Below are 19,392 nucleotides of genomic sequence, written 5' to 3' on the forward strand. Positions count from 1 at the left end.
GTGAATTTTTTTAAGAAGTAAAAGAAAGTTAAACCCTGGGACCTAGATTCCTTGGTCTCTTCACTAATGAGAAATCCTTAAACATTAAAATAAGCATTTCCCAGGAGGTATTAATGAGGTCTTGACTCTATATCGTCTGTGTGTGCGAGCATGCTCAGTCGCATTAGCTTCTTTGTGACCTCCATGGACCGAAGCCCACCAGGCTCTGCTGACCATGGGATTTTCCAGGGAAGAATCCTGGAGTGGGTTACCATTTCCTATTCCAGAGGGTCTTTCTGACCCAGGGATCAAATCCACACCTCCTGCGTCTCTTGCATCGGCAGGAGGATTCTTTACCACTGAGCCATCTCAGAAACAGCAACCTCCTATTTCTAACTCTCATCCCTGCACACTGCCTAGCTAATGCAACTTTAAAACAAGTAATTTATCTTCTCTGATTATACATTTTATTATCTTTAATACAAAGGGACTGTGTTAAGGATTTTTAATTTCTTATCTAGTTTAAAAATCATGTATTTGTTTAATGAAAGACTATTAACACTGTCAATGGCAGGTTTTATTTTAACCTTTAAATACAAAGGCTGTACAGCACAAAAAAAAGATCATGTTGCCATAACCTTCTAGCAAAATATTTTTGCAAAAATTTCCTTGCTCTTCTTGGAAGAAAAAAATATCATGCCATCAGGCTCTGTGATAAGATGCCAGTGATACAGGATAGAAGATAGTGGTTTTATTTGTTTTCTCTGAATGAGCAAGGCTCTGAAAGTGCTAGGATCTTCCCCATGGAAAATGTGTTTGCCTCTAATATTATCTCTCGTGATCGGGAGTCAGTGTCAAAGGTTTGTGAATGGATTTCAGAATGTGCAAGTGGCACCTCCCATCGTTAGCTGTCTACATTTTTTTATAACCACTTGCATACTTTTGGTCAACCACTGTAAAATAAACAGTCCTTCCCAAATGTTTTTGTTTTCTTTGACAGCACAGCAATAATTCACTTGGAATGCTGTAGAATAGAAGAGCACTTTAATGCTGTTCTAACATGGCTTTTTATGATTTCTATCCATCAAGTTGTTTTTAAGTTAAAAGATGCCAGACTGAAAAGAGCCTAAAAGAGCATAGTCCACTCTGGAGATGTACTAGGCTTATCTCTTCTCTCCCTATCCCTTCAAAACATACATCTGTACAATATACACAATAATCACACATGTGCACATGCATAAATTGATGTGTATACACATACTCAAAATGGATATGAAAAACAATATTCATCGAAAGCGTTGGCTGTTTTTCTTTTTGCACTTGTACTTCTGTTTCATGCTTGAGAAGTATAACATCTCTGTGAAGGTATGGATTTGTGTTCATGAAAGTGAAGGTGGAAATTAATATTTATTTCTGCCTAGAAAATGTTTTAGGAAAAAATGTCCCTAACACACTCTTGGTTTATTTGATTAAATACTTTTGATCGCTTTTCTCCAGACACACACATACTAAAGAAAGAGTTTAGAAGAAATAAATAGTTTGGCCAAGAGAGCTTTTCTTTTTTGAGGGGCTGGGGGATGACCATCTCAGACGTATGTAGCAGAATAAAGTATATATCTGTGTGTCAAAATGGAAGGATGGGAATTAACTTGAGAATGCTGCACAGTTTCTGTGTAGCACCACATGGATTAGCTTTCTATGGGACAACTTTGGAGGTAACGAACTGGAGATTGGGCAGCGATCTATGTTCATCTTACCCATCGTCTTCTCTGAGAAACCCGTTCCTAGTCTGCACACCACGGCTCTTCAACTGTGATCTATGACACGCACGGGTAAGCCTTGTGTTAAGGTGAATTTCAGAGGCAGGGAGTTTATCAGCTGAGCCATCTTACCTGCATTCCTTGCAAATGATTTGAGCCCTGGAAGCCAGGCCTAGCTTTGGGCTTCTCCAGCAGAGAGCAGTGAAACACTGTCAATAAACTTAATCCTGGAAGCCAGAGTAGCTTCTGAGCTGAGAGAAAAGGCAGAAGCAGAACTGGCAGGCTCATCAGAATTGTAAGGAATGGGAGGATCTGGGCTTGTAGATTTTCAAAGCTGGATATGTGTTAGAGGTTTGATGCCGATGCGGACAGCACTGCATATATTTAGACATTTAAATATTAGTCAAACAGCAGCACTTCAGAGCGAGACAGATGACCCACACACAAAGTGTATGCCTTCCAGAACTAGTCTCTCACTTTAACCATGCACTCACTGTATTATCACACATTTATTAGGTCACTTTCATTTGCATTCAGTATTATCGCAATGTCGACTCTTCAATCTTATTCTCCAATCACCTACCTTGGCAGTTCTTCTAGCATTCCTTGCTCACAGCGCAGTAACTGCTTGGCAAATCAAGTGCCAGAAGGAGTTTGCACACATGCATTCTATAGGAAACATGGTTGCAAGAGCTGTTTTAAGAAGCTGTGGCTCCAGTTCAACATGAGGTTCCTAGTGGGGATGTGTGAATGATGCTTCCAGGTGAGGGGATTTACGACAGGACACTTGAATTTGTTAACAGTACAACACAAAAATGCTAAATTCCCTGGACACCAGCCCTTGGCTGGGGTGCAAATTGGTTCTTTTCCTTCTAATCAACAAAAGCTGATGACAGAGAATATTAGTGAATGGACTGTGTTTGTGTTAAGCTGCTCTCAAAGAAAACCTCTTGTTTTCACACAGGAAGTATGAGCACTAAGGATCCCATGAGGTGGTTTATATGATCTGACCTGTTACTTTTCTTGGATAAAAGGAAGTTTAATCCATTCTATGTTTTCTGGAGCAAAGTTATCAGACAGATTATTCTGCAAAGATCTTAAAAAAATACAAACAAAAACAGCAGGCAGATCATGCATTTGCTCTGTGGAAACAGGAGGTAATATCCTCTGTATACATCAGTGGCTCCATGAGTTGCTATTCTGAAATGTTCTACTCTCTTCAAGTGCTGGCCTCAGATGGCAGCCTGTGCAGGCTGCCAAAATACTAAGTGAGGCATGGGGCGCTACACATCAAAGGGGAGAGGTCAGCATGGCAGCATGCCCGAAAAGCACGCTCTACAAAGGATGAACTTCGAAGAGACCGGCTCACATCAAAAGTCACCGCGTGCTCTACATTCCCCAGTGCCCAGGGTCATTTTACCTTCCACTGGCAGCTCTTCTTAGCCAGTCTAGCTCCCATCTCTGGAAGGAAAACTCCCTCCTCTTCTTTACTCCTCCTGAAGCCCCTCTCCCATCCCATCTCAGCAAAAAAGAGACACCTCACAACCAGAAAACGACTTCCGGGGTACACCCAGAGCTGCACACCTCAGGGTGAGGCTTCCTGGGGCAGGAGAAGGTGGCGAGGCTGCTCTGCTTGGGAAAGTGCAGCCTCGCTGCACCACGTCAACGTTCCACCCCCTCGGCCTTTCCCAAGGCCTCAGTGAGAAAAAAAAAAATTTTTTTTGGGTTCTTATCAGTTCAAACAAGAACAATGAATTCCTCAAGCCCACAAGAATGTGACAAGGTGTCAACAAAGCCGACCAGGAAGGTGATGTATGGCCCGTGAGCTGCAGCTCTCATAAATCACATCACAAAACAGAGCTACAAAGACCGAGCCTTGCAAGTGGAGTGCAAAGGGCCAGCTCCCTGCACCCTCCAACAGGCACCCCCACACCCCACCTCTCCCAGTGACCTCGCTGGAGCACACCTGTCACCCCCACACCAACAAACTGGCCTCCTCAAGGGTTAAGTTCTTTTCCTTCAGTGGCCAACACGCCTCGTACATGGGGAGCACTGTATAATTTAATGTGCTTCAGAGACATGGGTTGATATGGCTTTGTTGAGGGCTGTCTGGAAAGTTCGACGTGAACCCCCAACTTCAAAGGTTTATAAATGACAGAAGTATTTGTTCTTCAGTCGAAATTGGATTTAGAAAGTTTGGGCTTTGGTGGTGAAATGATTTTATGGTTTTCAAAAATAAAATGTCAGGAGTGGTTTTGCCTGCTTTGTAAACGATACAAAGAGAAATTGAGAATTACCCAGATAGCATCCTTTTCTGGGTTCCTAGGATGTGGCTTTCCTGAAAGGAAAACTAGATGTATAGTTGTATACAGATCAAAATTAGGAAGGAATGGGACTACTTGGCATTGCCTTCTGCAAAGTAACTTATTGGCAAATAAGGAATTATCAAAGAAGATATTTTCCATCACTTTTTAAACATGTCTGATTTATATTTGACACCATGATTTGGGAGTGAGTGTACTAATGGACTTCCCTGGTGGCTCAGACTGTAAAGAAGCTGCCTGTAATGCAGTGGGAGATCTGGGTTCAATCCCTGGGTTGGGAATATCCCCTGGAGTAGGGCATGGCAATCCACTCCACTATTCTTGCCTGGAGAATCCCCATGGACAGAGGAGGCTGGCTGGTTACAGTCCATGGGTAGAAAAGAATTGGACACAGCTGAGCGAATAAGCACAGCACGGCACATCTCCTGAAAATATTTAAATATAATATTTGATGAATTTTGAGGAAATCAGAATTCATTCTACGAAAAACATTATACAGAACTGCTGTTTTATAGGGGGGGGAAAGTGCCTTAAATACATACTTAATCAACAGACCAGCTCAGCTAAGGTGAATTATTTATAAGTGCATATTAAAATGATCTCTAGTTGCTACATTCTTATATAGCAAGTAGTTTAGGGAAAAAAGAAAGACTTTCTAAAGAAACAGTGTTATTGAAAACCATGAAGCAAGAATAAAAGAATAAATGGAGGCCAGGGGCAGCCTAGTTGAATCATAGTTCTATCGTTTCCATCTAACCATTTTTAAAAAATCAAAGCGTTTAAAAATAGCTGGAGTGGCAATGAGCTCTTTTTCTACTAACTAACCTTGCTTGTTTCTTAAGACAGTGAAGATAATCCAAACAAAAAGCAAATTTTAAAAAGGAAAGTCACTGCTACCAAATTGGTAGTTCCACTTCAGAGAGAATGGACTTATGACTGAAATAAGCCTTGGTATTAAAAAAAAATAAAATGTACAGTGATTTAAATAAGGAGTTATCTGCAAGCCAGTGTGATGGTTGAAATAATAAACTGAGGTGTTATAAATGACATGGTCTTCGAGATTATGTCAATAAGTAAACTTGGAATAATACGATCTACTCATTTAAGAATACACAGCTACTCAATTAAATAAGGTCCATCTGGTATTACTGTCAATAAGACAACCAAAGAAAGCATGGGCTGAGCCATTGTCAATGTGTCTTCCAAGATGAGAACGGAGAAGTGAAAATTCAGTTTGGAGCTACTTTGGAATAATTACCTGCTGCATGAACCCTATTAAGACATAACTGTTCCTTTTTATTTTCACACATGTATAGTTTTGAAAAGAGAAATTCACTATGGCAATAGCATCAAGCTCCATGGTACATCTACAGGACTACTCCTGGGGAAAACCCTCTTTCTGGTTGAATAAAGAGGGAAGAGGAGACAGGAGCACAGGCAGACCTGTGAGATTCCAATTTGCTTGCCCTGGAGAAAATGCAGAAAGAGCCGCACCTGCTTCAAAATGTGGCTATTTCCATAAGATGGGGCTCCAGGCTGGACAAGGCGAAGAAGAGAGCCTTGGGGATGACCATTTGAAATCTCTACTATTTAAGCATACTTGTGAAAGTATTAGGGGATTCCCAGGTGGCATTAGTAGTAATGAACCTGCCTGCCAATGCAGGAGATGTAAGAGACTGGGGTTCAGTCCTTGGGTCAGTTCTTGCCTGGAGAATCCCATGGAGGAGGAGGCTGGTGGTCCATAGACTATGGGGTTGCAAAGAGTCAGAAATGACTGAAGGGACTTAGCATGCATGCACATTAAAATATTAACCTTTCTATATAGATATAGATACAGAAAAATAGATGAATTAGAACATGATCATCCTTTTTTTTTTTTTAACAATAGTTTGCCAAGCCATAAGGAGGTTCCATGGGTAAATCTAGGCTGGTAGGTATCACGAATTGGCAAAGATCGAGTGTACACAGGTTACCTGTATTTCACTCCAATGAAGCTGGTGAGGCACCTGGGATCACCCTAAACCTCCTTCTGAAAAAGACTAAAACAGCTTCTAGAAGGAACCACATCTTTAGTTGGCTTCCTTCCTACTGGAAACCTACAATTTGTTGTCTGAAACAATTTGCTCCCATTGAAAAGACAACGGTTAAAATTTCCTAAATATTTGCCTCATGTCATTAAAGACTTTACACTTTCACCCAACGTGTCTCAGCAAGACTGACAAAGCCTTCAGTGAAGCAACAGACTTTACAGAGCTTTAAATTATCTACATTTTTGCATATTTGTTACTTATATGCTTTAGGTATACATTTATTATTCACATTATATATTTATTAATTTTGATTTCCAACTTGTAAAATAAAAATAAGCTTTATCTGACATCTATGAAAAGTATTAAGGATAAATTCTTACTCTTATGCACAACTACCTAGTGTCAAAAACAAACCAAGACCCGACTCCAGGTAAATGCAAAAAGCGAAGAAAGGACAACTGAAAAATTATTACAAATTTGGTCCGTCCCATTGTCACTTCATTCACTAAGCAAATACTTATTAAACACCCACTGTGTGCACAGAGCTACAGTAAGGTGTTATTGGTGTTTAGTCACTAAGTCGTGTGTGGCTCTTTCGAGACCCCGTGGACTATAGCTCGTCAGGCTCCTCCGTCCATGGAATTTTCCCCAGGCAAGAATACTGGAGTGGGTTGCCATTTCCTCCTCCAGGATATAAAATAGAATCTCATTTATTATTTGCCATTAATTGGCTTACTTTAAACGGCCTTATTACTTATCTTTTACGTATATGATTTTTGAGTTCTATAAAGCAGGGACAATATGTTTAACCCCGCAGGTTAACCCCATGAAGTCCCTTGTCCTTTTTTTTTTGTTCCTGTTTTTGGCTGTCCTGCTTGGCATGTGGGATCTTAGTCCCCTGACCAGGGATTGAACCTGTCCCCCCTACACTGAGAGCTCGGAATCTTAACCACTGGACCACTAGGGAAGCCCCTAAAGTCCCCTGTGTTTATTATGGGGCTTATAACAATAATTTCCTGAGGATGACTATAATAAAATATAACTTATGTGAAGTTGCTCAGTCGTGTCCGACTCTTTGTGACCCCATGGACTGTAGCCCACCAGGCTCCTCCGTCCATGGGATTTTCCAGGCAAGAATACTGGAGTGGGTTGCCATTTCCTTCTCCAGATCGTCCCCACCCAGAGACTGAACCCAGGTCTCCTGCATTGTAGACAGACGGTTTACAGTCAACTTAGTAATGTTTGACATTTAAATACATATGTACATATACATATATTTCATATTACACATATACACATACTTTATATGACTAATTAGACACTATGCTTTCTACCAAGCTCTCTCTGTATCAGTATGAGAAATTAAATTTTAATGAATGTGACTCACGAATAATTACATTAGAAGTCTCTCCTCTTCTCTTTCACTCTGGTCTATTAAAATAAATACCAATCTTCCCACACCTGACTTCTATTTTTTTTTTTCACACCTGACTTCTAGAGTGACTATACATAGCCACATACACTCAGCCTAGATTCAACACAAATTAAATATTAAGAGAAGGAAATAAACCTTTTCTGCTGATAACTGGCCTACTTGGATTTCCTAGCGCCATTCATTTCTAACATGCCTGGCAACATAACAGCACCCAAGGACATAGTGTAGATACTGACATGCAGGTTGGACACATTCGTTTCTTGGATGCTTTGTCTGAGATAGATAGTGTGCTATGACCTGAAAATACAGTGAGGAAGGAGACAGAGTCCTCTGTGTGAAAAAGGATAAACAAACAATTATAGTACACTGTGAACTGTGTTCTCCTCAGGGAGTGTGCAGAACTCCAATGATGGCAAAGAGGAGTGGGTAGTCATTTGGGAGATGGAGAACCATATTTGAACTGGGGTTTGGGAGGTGTGTGAGATTTGTCCAGATGGAGACGAAGGTCAAGAATACAACAATCAGAGCGGAGGTGTGAAATAACCAATAGAGGTTTCAGAAAGACTAGGCTTTCCGTACTAATGGAGCGAAGATTACAACCAAAAGATGATGAAGCAAGATGAGAAACTCAGCCTAATGCCAGAAGCAACATAAGAAATTTAAACTTTTGCCCTTGGGTGAATGGAAGCCACTGAGGCATTTGGTCTTGGAGACAGCGCTTGCAGGAGTATTGAGAGTGGCTGGAGACAGGGAACCTGGCAGGAGACCAGTGCAAAGAGTTCAAGGGAGGGATGATGAGGGCCTGAAAAAGGAAGCAGCAGTGAGCACGGAGGAGAAGAAAACTCAGAACATATGGTGCAGTAAATAAATGACAGGACTCTGTGAATGTTGAAAATGCAGAAAGAAGGGAGTTCGGGGTGATCGGATGAGTGATGGCACACTCACGACAGCTATGGATACAGTCCTCGAAATGGAGGGAATAACTGAAACGTAGATGTCAGGAGTCCACTCAGAACCGAAACACCGAGTAAAACACAGTGGGTTTCACTTGTCTCCCTGCAGACAAGAAATGTGGGAAGGGCAAGTGAAAAGAGAAGCACCTAGCAGCTCTGAGGAGCTTTCGGAAAAAAAAAAAAAGAGAGCAAATGTCAGGACTAGATTTTGTTCTGGGAACCAAGGAGAGAGAGCGTGAAACAGGGAAGAATTGTCAAAGTCCAGATCCTTCAAAAAAGACATCAGGATGAGGACCGAGACGCGTCCCTAGGATTTGGCAGCCAGCAAGTTCCTGATGACCTGAAGTCGAGTGCTTTCAGTGGGATGAAGGGGATGGAAGCCAGATCACATTTGCTTCAGGGGTGAATATTTTTCACTCTGGGTCCTGTTGCCTCCTTGATATTTCAGAATGGCTTCAGCCTTAGGCTCTGAAAGCCCAGAAAGTGATGATGCTGAGAAGTGCAAACAAAACCGCAGAGCACAGATGGCATTAACACGCCAAGCAGGAAGGTGAAATACACTGTTCATAATCCAAGGTTATTTCACTATCCCTGAGCCTTTTTGAGGAAAACTACCCGGGCAAGACACTGGCAGACGCCACTGGAAGAGGTTTTCAAGAGATCCTAAAGGGCTTCCCCAGTGGTTCAGTGGTAAAGAAATTGCCTGCCCCTGCAGGAGACATGGGTTTGATCCCTGATCTGGGAAGATCCCACATGCTGCGGAGCAAGTAAGCCCGCGTGTCACAACGATCGAGTCTGCGCTCTAGAGCCCGCGAGCCGCAACTACTAAGTCCATGCGCTGTAACTACTGAAGCCTGTGCGCCCTAGAGCCTGTGCTTTACAACCGAAGAGGCCACTGCAGTGAGAAGCCAGCACACCATTACTAGAGAGCAGCCCCCGCTTGCTACAACTAGAGAAAAGCTCGTGCAGCAACAAAGACCAAAAAACAGAAATTAAAAAGAAGAGATCCTAAGAAGCTCATTTGACATTGTTCTGTGGAACTGACAGCCTGAGCGTGAACTAAAAATGGGATATGATTAGAAAAGGAATGCGGCTCTCTAACCTAAAGAGAAAACCATACTTTCAGGATCCCCATAGAAAAGGGCTATACTAATGGATAAAACATATTCTACCTCATTATTCTTTAGCTTTGCAAATCTAGATATATATAGAACATTCAAGATTCTCAAGAGAAGGAGGGGGAAAAAAACCTGAAGGCAAAGCTCAAAGTTTCTTGCTTCTAATGAACTTAAACTCATTTTCCATTTGCACAGAAAAGGAAGAAAGCCATATAAATGGATTAAGAAGGCCAGAAAGACACAGTCCAGCCAGGGTGAGCAAACTTTTTCGTGAAGGGCCAGAGAATAAATGTTTTAGACTTTGTAGGCCAGGTGGTCTCTGCGACAACTGTTGAACTCTGCCACTGTAGTGAGAAAGTAGTCAGAGATAGGACACAGGATGTGAGCAAGTAAGAGTAACTGTATCCCAGTAAAACTTGGGTTTCTGTATAATGAAACTTGGTTTCTGTATCTTACTTGATTTTCATGTCTCAACATATTACTGTTATTCCTTTTTCAATTATTTAAAAATATATAAACCATTCTTTAAAAAGAATTAATTTGACTGCACCGGGTCTTAGGGCTTCCCAGGTGGCACTTGTGGTATAGAATTTGCCTGTCAGTGCAGGAGACGCAGAGACATGGGTTCGATCTCTGGGTTGGGAAGCTCCCCTGGAGATGGAAATGACAACCTGCTCCAGTATTATTGCTTGGGAAATGCCATGGATAGAGAAGCCTGGTGGGCTATACTCCATGGGGTTGCAAAGAGTCAGACATAACTGAGAGACTGAGAAAATGGGTCTTAGTTGCTGTGTGTGGGGTCTGGTTTCCAGACTAGGGATCGAACCTGGGCTCCCTGCACTGGGAGCTTGGAGTCTCAGCAACTGGACCGCCAGGGGAGTCTTAAACCAGTCTTAGCCTGCAGGTCATACAAAAACAGGCAATGGGCTGGATCTGGACCGTGATTCACTGTTGACTCCTGTGCTAGAAAACCTTCATCCAGGATAACCTCTTCCATCAGCCTAGATTTAGTGAATTCGAATTTATGTGTGTGGAACCCACTGATCTGTAGATACCATGGAATTTATCTATTTGACAATTTACAGAAACCTGGTTTTCAGAAGTCCCAAAGTCTTTCTCACTGTGGCCCTGGGTTAAGCATTCACCATGATGCTGAGTGCAAATTACAGTGAAGCTAGGGGCTCTCCATTCAATTTTTCATCCATCCACCAAGTATTCACGAAGTAATAATGGTTTCTGCAGAACTTGCTGCTGCTGCTGCTGCTAAGTTGCTTCAGTCGTGTCCGACTCTGTGCGACCCCACAGACGGCAGCCCACTAGGCTCCTCTGTCCCTGGGATTCTCCAGGCAAGAACACTGGAGTAGGGTGCCATTGCCTTCTCCTCTGCAGAGTTTGGGAGATATTAAAAAAAGCAAAAACCGCAGTCCAAATCCTCCAAAGACTACACCTATTGGTGACAATAGACTCATGTATCAAAATAGTGATACAATAAATTCTATCAAGTTTACAAGAAATAAAGGGAGAGGGCTCATTGCTAATACTTAGACCAGAAGCTAGAAGGAGGAAAATCCTTTCAAGTTAGTCAAGGCATGTGATTACCAGCTCCTGGCATTAGAAAACTATAGAAATCATCTTATAAAATGCTGTGTGTGTGCTTAGTTGTTCAGTTGTGTCCAACTTTTTGGGACCCCATGGACTCTAGCCTGCCAGGCTCCTCTGTCCATGGGGATTCTCCAGGCAAGAATACTGGAGTGGGTTGTCATGCCCTCCTCCAAGGGATCTTCCCAACTCAGGGATCAAACCCAGGTCTCTTGCATTGCAGGTAGATTCTTTACCATCTGATCCACCAGAGAAGCCCTTATAAAACGTTAATTACCTGTATTTTAAATACCTCTTTTTAAAAATGATGTTTTAAAGGAAATGATTGCAGCAAATAATTCTAATGCATTGGTCATGAGACAATCTATGGTTATTGATATAGGCTTCTGACTGACTTTTTTCTGAATCAAATCAGATGTATCATTCTCTTATGCCCAAGTCTTTAGTAGCTTCTCATTTCCTATGATGCCCGATCTCCGTGGGCCTGCAGGGCATGGTCTTCATGACCTATATTATCACTTCCTTCCCACACCAAGGCCCTAATTTATACTATCCCATACAAACTATCTGTTCTCACTTGAACACGCCCCACACTTCCCTGCCCTCATTGATTCGGTCCTTCTTTTCACATAGCATGGAAGGCTCTCTCCAGGAACTTCATCTTCCAGCCATCCTATCAAAATCCCATATACTCTTCAGGGCTCAGCTTGAAGTGCCATTGATCTTCTTGATAAAACTTTCCTTATTTTACCTAGTTGGAATACAGGCCTAACTGATCTTTGTTTATGATTTACATCTTGGCAAAAATATTTATAAAATACCTACTTTATAAGACTCTTAGAAAGATATAATAGTAAAGCAAGATAATGTTTGTAATGCATCTAGCATAGCTCCTGGCTCATAACTGGAGTTCCAAATAGAAGTTCAAGTGTATGCATATCTACCCTTAGATTTTAAGTTCTTAATGCTAAGAATCATATTTTATTTACTTATGAACCTATTAAGTGCTCAATAAATGTTTATTAAATCTAACTGGAGTATTGAGCACCACATTTTTGCAAAGCATAACCAATACTTTTAATCTGAAAGCCAAGTACAAGAAAGACTGAAAATTATAAGATTTTCATATTTTTGTAATTGGATTGGCAACATAGTGTTAAAAAATCATGGGTTTGTGAGTATGATAGACCTGGACTCTAGACTTATTTTGTTACTTTGCCAACAAAGGTTCGTCTAGTCAAGGCTATGGTTTTTCCTGTGGTCATGTATGGATGTGAGAGTTGGACTGTGAAGAAAGCTGAACACCGAAGAATGATGCTTTTGAACCGTGGTGTTGGAGAAGACTCTTGAGAGTACCTTGGACTGCAAGGGGATCCAACCAGTCCATTCTGAAGGAGATCAGCCCTGGGATTTCTTTGGAGGGAATGATGCTGAAGCTGAAACTCCAGTACTTTGGCCACCCCATGCGAAGAGTTGACTCATTGGAAAAGACTCTGATGCTGGGAGGGATTGGGGGCAGGAGAAGGGGATGACAGAGGATGAGATGGCTGGATGGCATCACTAACTCGATGGACATGAGTCTGAGTGAACTCTGGGAGTTGGTGATGGACAGGGAGGCCTGGCGTGCTGTGATTCATGGGGTCACAAAGAGTCAGACACAACTGAGCGACTGAACTGAACTGAACTTTTGCCAACATCCACTGGATCACAGAAAAAGGAAGAAAATTCCAGAAAAATATCTACTTCTGCTTTGTTGACTATGCCAAAGCCTTTGACTGTGTGGATCACAACAACCTGGGAAATTCTTAAAGAGATGGGAATACCAGACCACCTTACCTGCCTCTTGAGAAACCTATATGCAGGTCAAGAAGCAACACTTAGAACAGGACATGGAACAACGGACTGGTTCCCAATCGGGAAAGGAGTACGTCAAGGTTCTATACTGTCACCCTGCTTATGTAATTTATATGCAGAGTGTAGTGTTATTCAGTGTTGTCCAACTCTTTGCGACCCTGTGGATTGTAGCCCACCAGGCTCCTCTGTCCATGGAATTCTCCAGGCAAGAATACTGAAGTGGGTTGTCATTTCCTTCTCCATTATATGCAGAGCACATCATGCAAAATGTCAGGCTGGATGAAGCACAAGTTGAAATCAAGATTGCTGGGAGAAACATCAATATCCTCAGATATGCAGATGACACCACCCTTGTGGCAGAAAGTGAAGAGGAACTAAAGAGCCTTTTGATGAACGTGAAAGAGGAGAGTGAAAAAGCTGGCTTAAAAATTCAACATTCAAAAAACCAAGATCATGGCATCCGGTACCATCACTTCATGCCAAATAGATGGGGAAACAATAGAAACAGCGACAGACTTTATTTTCCTGGCCTCCAAAATCACTGCAGATGATGACTGCAGCCATGAAATTCAAAGATGCTTGCTCCTTAGAAGAAAAGCTATGACCAACCTAAAAAGTAAAGTAAAGTAAATAAAGTGAAGTCACTCAGTTGTGTCCAACTCTTTGTAACCCCATGGACTGTAGCCTACCAGGCTTCTCTGTCCATGGGATTTTCCAGGCAAGAGTACTGGAGTGGGTTGCCATGTCCTTCTCCAACCAGTATATTAAAAAGCAAAGACATTACTTTGCCGACAAAGGTCTGTCTAGTTAAAGCTATGGTTTGCCTAGTAGTCATGTATGGATGTGAGAGTTGGACCTTAAATAAAGCTGAGAGCCGAAGAATAGATGCTTTTAAACTGTGATGTTGGAGAAGACTCTTGAGAGTCCCTTGGACTGCCAGGAGATCCAATCAGTCCATCCTAAAGGAAATTAGTCTGAATGTTCATTGGAAGGACTGATGTTGAAGCTGAAACTCCAATACTTTGGCCACCTGACGTGAACAGCTGACTCCTTAGAAAAGACCCTGATGCTGGGAAAGATTGAAGGCAGAAGGAGAAGGGGACGACAGAGGATGAGATGGTTGGATGGCATCACTGACTCAATGGACATGAGTTTTAGCAAGCTCCAGGAGTTGGTGAAGGCCAGGGAAGCCTGGCGTGCTGCAGTCCATGGGTTACAAAGAGTTGGACACAACTGAAAGACAGAACTGAACTCTGTATTTGTGCAAATTACTTCAATTTTCCAAAACTCAGTTTCATTTATAAAATTATGTCAATAAGGTCCCCTTTGAAGGTTTATTCTGAGGCTTCTAGAATATAACCTGATATTTGGGAGTCATTTAATAAGTACTGATTATGAATATTAAGTGGGACTATGTTTAGATGCCCTATTTACATTACTTAAAATGAGAAACGGTGCTCAAATAGTATATACCAGAATGAAATGTGAACTGTATTTCTTGACCATTCTTGTTTTTAAATTGAAGTATAGTTGATTTACGAAGTTGTTAGTTTCTGGTGTATAGCAGAATATATATATATATATGATATATATGATATATACATATATATATATGATAGAAAGTGAAAGTGAAAGTGAAAGTGAAGTCGTGTCCGACTCTGCGACCCCATGGACTGTAGCCTACCAGGCTTCTCTGTCCATGAGATTTTCCAGGCAAGAATACTGGAGTGGGTTACCATTTCCTTCTCCAATATATATGATATATATATCATATATATGCATATATAAAATAATGAATGTATTTCGTATATATTCATATATATGAAAATTCATTTCCATGTTCTTTTCCATTATGGTGTATTACAGGATATTGAATACAGTTCCCTGTGCTATACAGTAGGGCCTTGTTGTTTATCTGTTTTATATATAGTAGCTTGTATCTACTAATCCCAAACACCTAATTTATCCCACTCTGACCTCTTTCCCCTTTGGTAACCATAAGTATGTTGTTATGTCTATAAGTCTGTTCCTATTTTGTAAACAAGTTCATTTGTATCATATTTTAGATTCCGCATATAAGTGATATCAGATGGTATTTGTATTTCCTTCTCTGACTTACTTTACTTCATATCATAATCTCCAGAGAAAGTTGCTCAATTGTGTCCAACTCCTCATGACCCCCATGGACTTGTAGCCTGCCAGGCTCCTTGGTCCATGGGATTATCCAGGCAAGAATACTGGCGTGGGTAGCCCTTCCCGTCTCCAGGGAATCTTCCCAACCCAGGGGTCAAACCCACGTCTACCACATTGTGGGCAGATTCTTTACCGTCTGAGCCACCAGGGAAGCCCATGATAATCTCTAGGTCCATCCATATTGCTACAAATGACATCATTTCATTTTTTTGGCTGAATGGCTGAGTAACATCCCATTGTATATACACACCACATCTTCTTTATCCATTTGTCTGTAAATGAACATTTAGGTTGCTTCCATGTCTTGGTTATTGTAAGTAGTGCTGCTATGAACATCAGGGGTGTGTGTCTCCTTTTGAAATAAAAGAGTTTGATCATTCTTTCTTAAATACAGAAATGGAACAGGAATCTCTGGCCCATTTTATAGGGAGGAATGGTGCAATGCAGGGTAGTTTACTATGATTGCTGAGGAGTTACCCCATTGACAGAAGGTAACTTCAACTTCTCCCCAATTATGCCAGCCAATAGCAAGAGAGGAGTGTGGACTATAATGTCAGGTTAGACTTGAGGATCAATCAACCTATCAGTTCAGTTCAGTTCAGTCGCTTAGTCATGTCCAACTCTTTGAGACCCCATGAACCACAGCACTCCAGGCCTCCCTGTCCATCACCAACTCCCGGAGTCCATCCAAACCCATGTCCATTGAGTTGGCGATGCCATCCAACCATCTCATCCTCTGTCGTCCCCTTCTCCTCCTGCCGTCAATATTTCCCAGCATCAGGGTCTTTTCAAATGAGTCAGCTCTTTGCATCAGGTGGCCAAGGTATTGGAGGTTCAGCTTCAACATCAGTCCTTCCAATGAACACCCAGGACTGATCTCCTTTAGGATGGACTGGTTGGATCTCCTTGCAGTCCAAGGGACCCTCAAGTGTCTTCAACACTACAGTTTAAAAGCATCAATTCTTCTGCGCTCAGCTTTCTTTATAGTCCAACTCTCACATCCATACATGACCACAGGAAAAACCATAGCCTTGACTAGATGGACCTTTGTTGGCAAAGTAATCAGATGAAAGTTCAAAAGCTATGATAACTACCATCTGCTGGGTAGGGTCCCTGAAATACAACCATTATGTTTCATTTTCTAGTCACTGCTGTCATCTTTCTCAGCTGCTCTGTGATCTAGCATGTTCCTCCTCTGGTCTTGCTCTGATTTATGTATAGATACATGATGATAATAGCAGCAGTACCCTATTTCAATAGATAAATACATATATATAGCCAAACTAACCTGGCCTAGGGAACTCTACACAAAAATGAATCAAAGTCTACTTGGTAGTGAGTTGAGTTCAGCAGGGGTGTTAGAAAACAGTTAGCAGTTTTCTAGACTCATTTTAGTGTGCCATTTCATCAGCTGAGTGTTTTGCAAAGGTTTCTGCCTCTTTGATTAAGGAAGTGTAGCAGCAGCAGCAGCAGCAGCTTACTGGGCTTCCCTGGTGGTTCAGTGGTAAAGAATCCGCCTGCCAGTGCAGGAGATGAGTGTTCGATCCCTGGGTTGGGAAAATCCCCTGGGGAAGGAAATGGCAACCCACTCCAGTACTGTTGCCTGGGAAATCTCGTGGACCTGGTAGACTACAGTCCATGGGGTCACAAAAGTCGGGCACGACTTGGCAACTACACAACAACAACAATAAAGCAGCTTACTAACATCAATCTCTTAAAATATACGGAATAGGAAATCAATGGTAATCTGTTAGGCTAATTTGTACAGAATGTGTTGGTGGTTTGGGACAGCACTGGCACTTAAAATATGATAGTATCTATAATTTGAGTTTTGGCACAAATTCTTGATTTAATTTTTAATTTCCAAATGCCATGATTCCATTAGTTTATCAAGAATAACCAAAAAAAGGGGACTTCCCTGGTGGTCCAGTGGTTAAAACTCTGCGCTTCCAATGCAGGAATGGGGAACTAAGAGCCCACATGCCTCACGGTGTGGTCAAATTTTTAAAAAAAGAATAACCAATAAAACCCACGAATCACCTAGCTGATAGCATTAAGACTAATATAGATTAATTTAAACTAATCTATGGGAATGATGCTAACATTCCCATAGATTCTAATGAGGATTCAGGTAAAAGAGCTAGGTGAGAACATGCAAGACCAGTACTACCTGGGGTTTTTCCCTGATGGACAGCATTCTATAAACTATCATTTAAGATATACTGAATTAGGTAAGAACCACGGAGAAAAGAGTAAAAGAGAAAAAAAATTCTTGCTGCAATTTTTCTCCATATTCAAGGTAAAGGGTGCTTTGGGCCCAACTGATGCAACACTGCCTCAGTTCTCCCTTTCCTTTTTCACATTCTGACACAGCCGACTGGCACGTAATCTGACACCTCTCTGATGCTGGTGGACTGCTTCCAGGATGATAATTTAGTTTTCATTCTTCATGTGCTCTGCAAAAACCACCTACTGCTAGAGAGGCTCTTTGACATGTTCTTCACTCTAAGAACAAATGAAAATGGCATTTTGAAAAAAAAAAATGAAGGCAGAACAAAGAAGTCAGAAACATGATACTGAGAGGTCAGGCACTTATCAGCACTGCAAGTGACTCAAAGAACTTAGCAATTTAACCACTAGTTTTCTCCTGAGATGTAACTGTCACAAGAAATCCTTACACTTCCAACGGCATTCAACACAATTCTCTCCCCTTTCAGTGAGGCCAGCGGCAGAAGGTTACTGGATATTTGTTCCTTCTCAGACTCAGAGATTCCTTTGTGAGCAATGTTGGACGGAGAAAGGGCTCGAAAGTGAGTGGATATAGGAAGACAAAAGGGACAGCACCACAGGTGCCTGTGACATTTGTTTCCATTTTGAGCTGTGGCCGGTGGCAGAGCAGAAGGCCAGTGTTTCATGGATTTAGCAACATGGTGCCCAAGTCCCTTGTTCCAGCTCTTGGTAAACACTGCTATAGAGTAACACGGGACCTCAGGGAACATATAGGAAAGAGATACTGCATTCTAAACCTCCAGGTGGTTCCAGTCTTCTTCAGGTGACAGGTTTTATGTATGTTAACTCCAATCTTGTCCTCACTTCCTCCAAAACTCCACCCAAAATTCTCCTGCAGGCAGCCTTACTGACCAATTGCTCATGGCTCAACTCTGTGTTCCCCACAAGACTCATCTCCTCCCCTTTTACACAACTGAAACTTGGCAGAAGTGTTCTTTAGTTAATTCCTGTGTGCTCAGGCCAACTGATTTGTCAGTATCACGAGGATAGGGTTTTGGTCTTCTCTTTCCTTTGTGTCTGCTCACAGTAATTAGCTCTGTAGCTTAAGCATAATAAACACTGGCCGGCCAATTCCAGCTCCTCCTGCTCAGATACCCTTCCAAGTGTTCAGAGTCCTGGCTCTCCCCAGAAGAATAAGTTCCTAGAGGTTCCTCTTCCTGAGAAGATCTCAAGGTTTTCATGCTACCTTTGTTTCCCAAAGCATAGATGTTCTCAACAGAGGAAGATGTTCTCAACCTACAAAATACACAACCAACGATGAAGTCCATAACATCACAGAAGATTTCAGAGGACGATCTCAGAGGAGGAAGCTGGAAAAGAATTCAGTGCCTTGGGGGCTAGACCTCTGTTCATCATCAAAACAGGACAAGTCACTTCTTCTTCACAGTTCATGCCATCCACTACCTCATGAGCACCAGCTAAGAACAACAGCAGATCCTAATTCACAGTGTCCACATTTTGTTGTTGTTATACGAGCTAGTAATTCAACCCACAACTAAGGAATCTGCTGCACCTCATTCTACTTCTTTTTTCGCATATTCTGTTTCCTCCTCTACTATGTGCTTCTGCAGTGTGTAGAAACCAGAAAACCAGAACTGAGTTCTCCTTTCCCATCCCTACACACATACTTTCTGTCTCTCTCATTTCTACAGGGAAAACAGCAGCAGAAAGAACAATCTGACTCAGATGGGTTTAAGGGGCACAAGGCCAAGCAGTGCTGATACATGTGGTCTACATCTCAACTAAGTGCCAGTGATTTTATTTTCTGAGTTAGCACTGCTAAGAAGAAGAATGACTATTTTTAATAATGACTGCTTTGATTGCTTTCTTAAATCTGTGCTGAAAAATAAAAGGTGGG

The 19,392-nt window shown here is 41.8% G+C and overlaps 1 protein-coding gene and 1 long non-coding RNA gene across 2 annotated transcripts in view; one reads left to right on the forward strand and one right to left on the reverse strand.

Moving 5' to 3' along the window:
- HMGA2 (high mobility group AT-hook 2) overlaps positions 1-19,392 on the reverse strand; it is a 145,476-nt gene that overhangs the window by 81,227 nt on the left and 44,857 nt on the right. The gene's annotated exons all lie outside the window — the stretch shown is intronic.
- LOC132659626 (uncharacterized) overlaps positions 1-19,392 on the forward strand; it is a 32,800-nt gene that overhangs the window by 522 nt on the left and 12,886 nt on the right. The gene's annotated exons all lie outside the window — the stretch shown is intronic.

This window comes from Ovis aries, chromosome 3, assembly GCF_016772045.2.
Source record: "Ovis aries strain OAR_USU_Benz2616 breed Rambouillet chromosome 3, ARS-UI_Ramb_v3.0, whole genome shotgun sequence".
Lineage (NCBI taxonomy): Eukaryota > Metazoa > Chordata > Mammalia > Artiodactyla > Bovidae > Ovis > Ovis aries.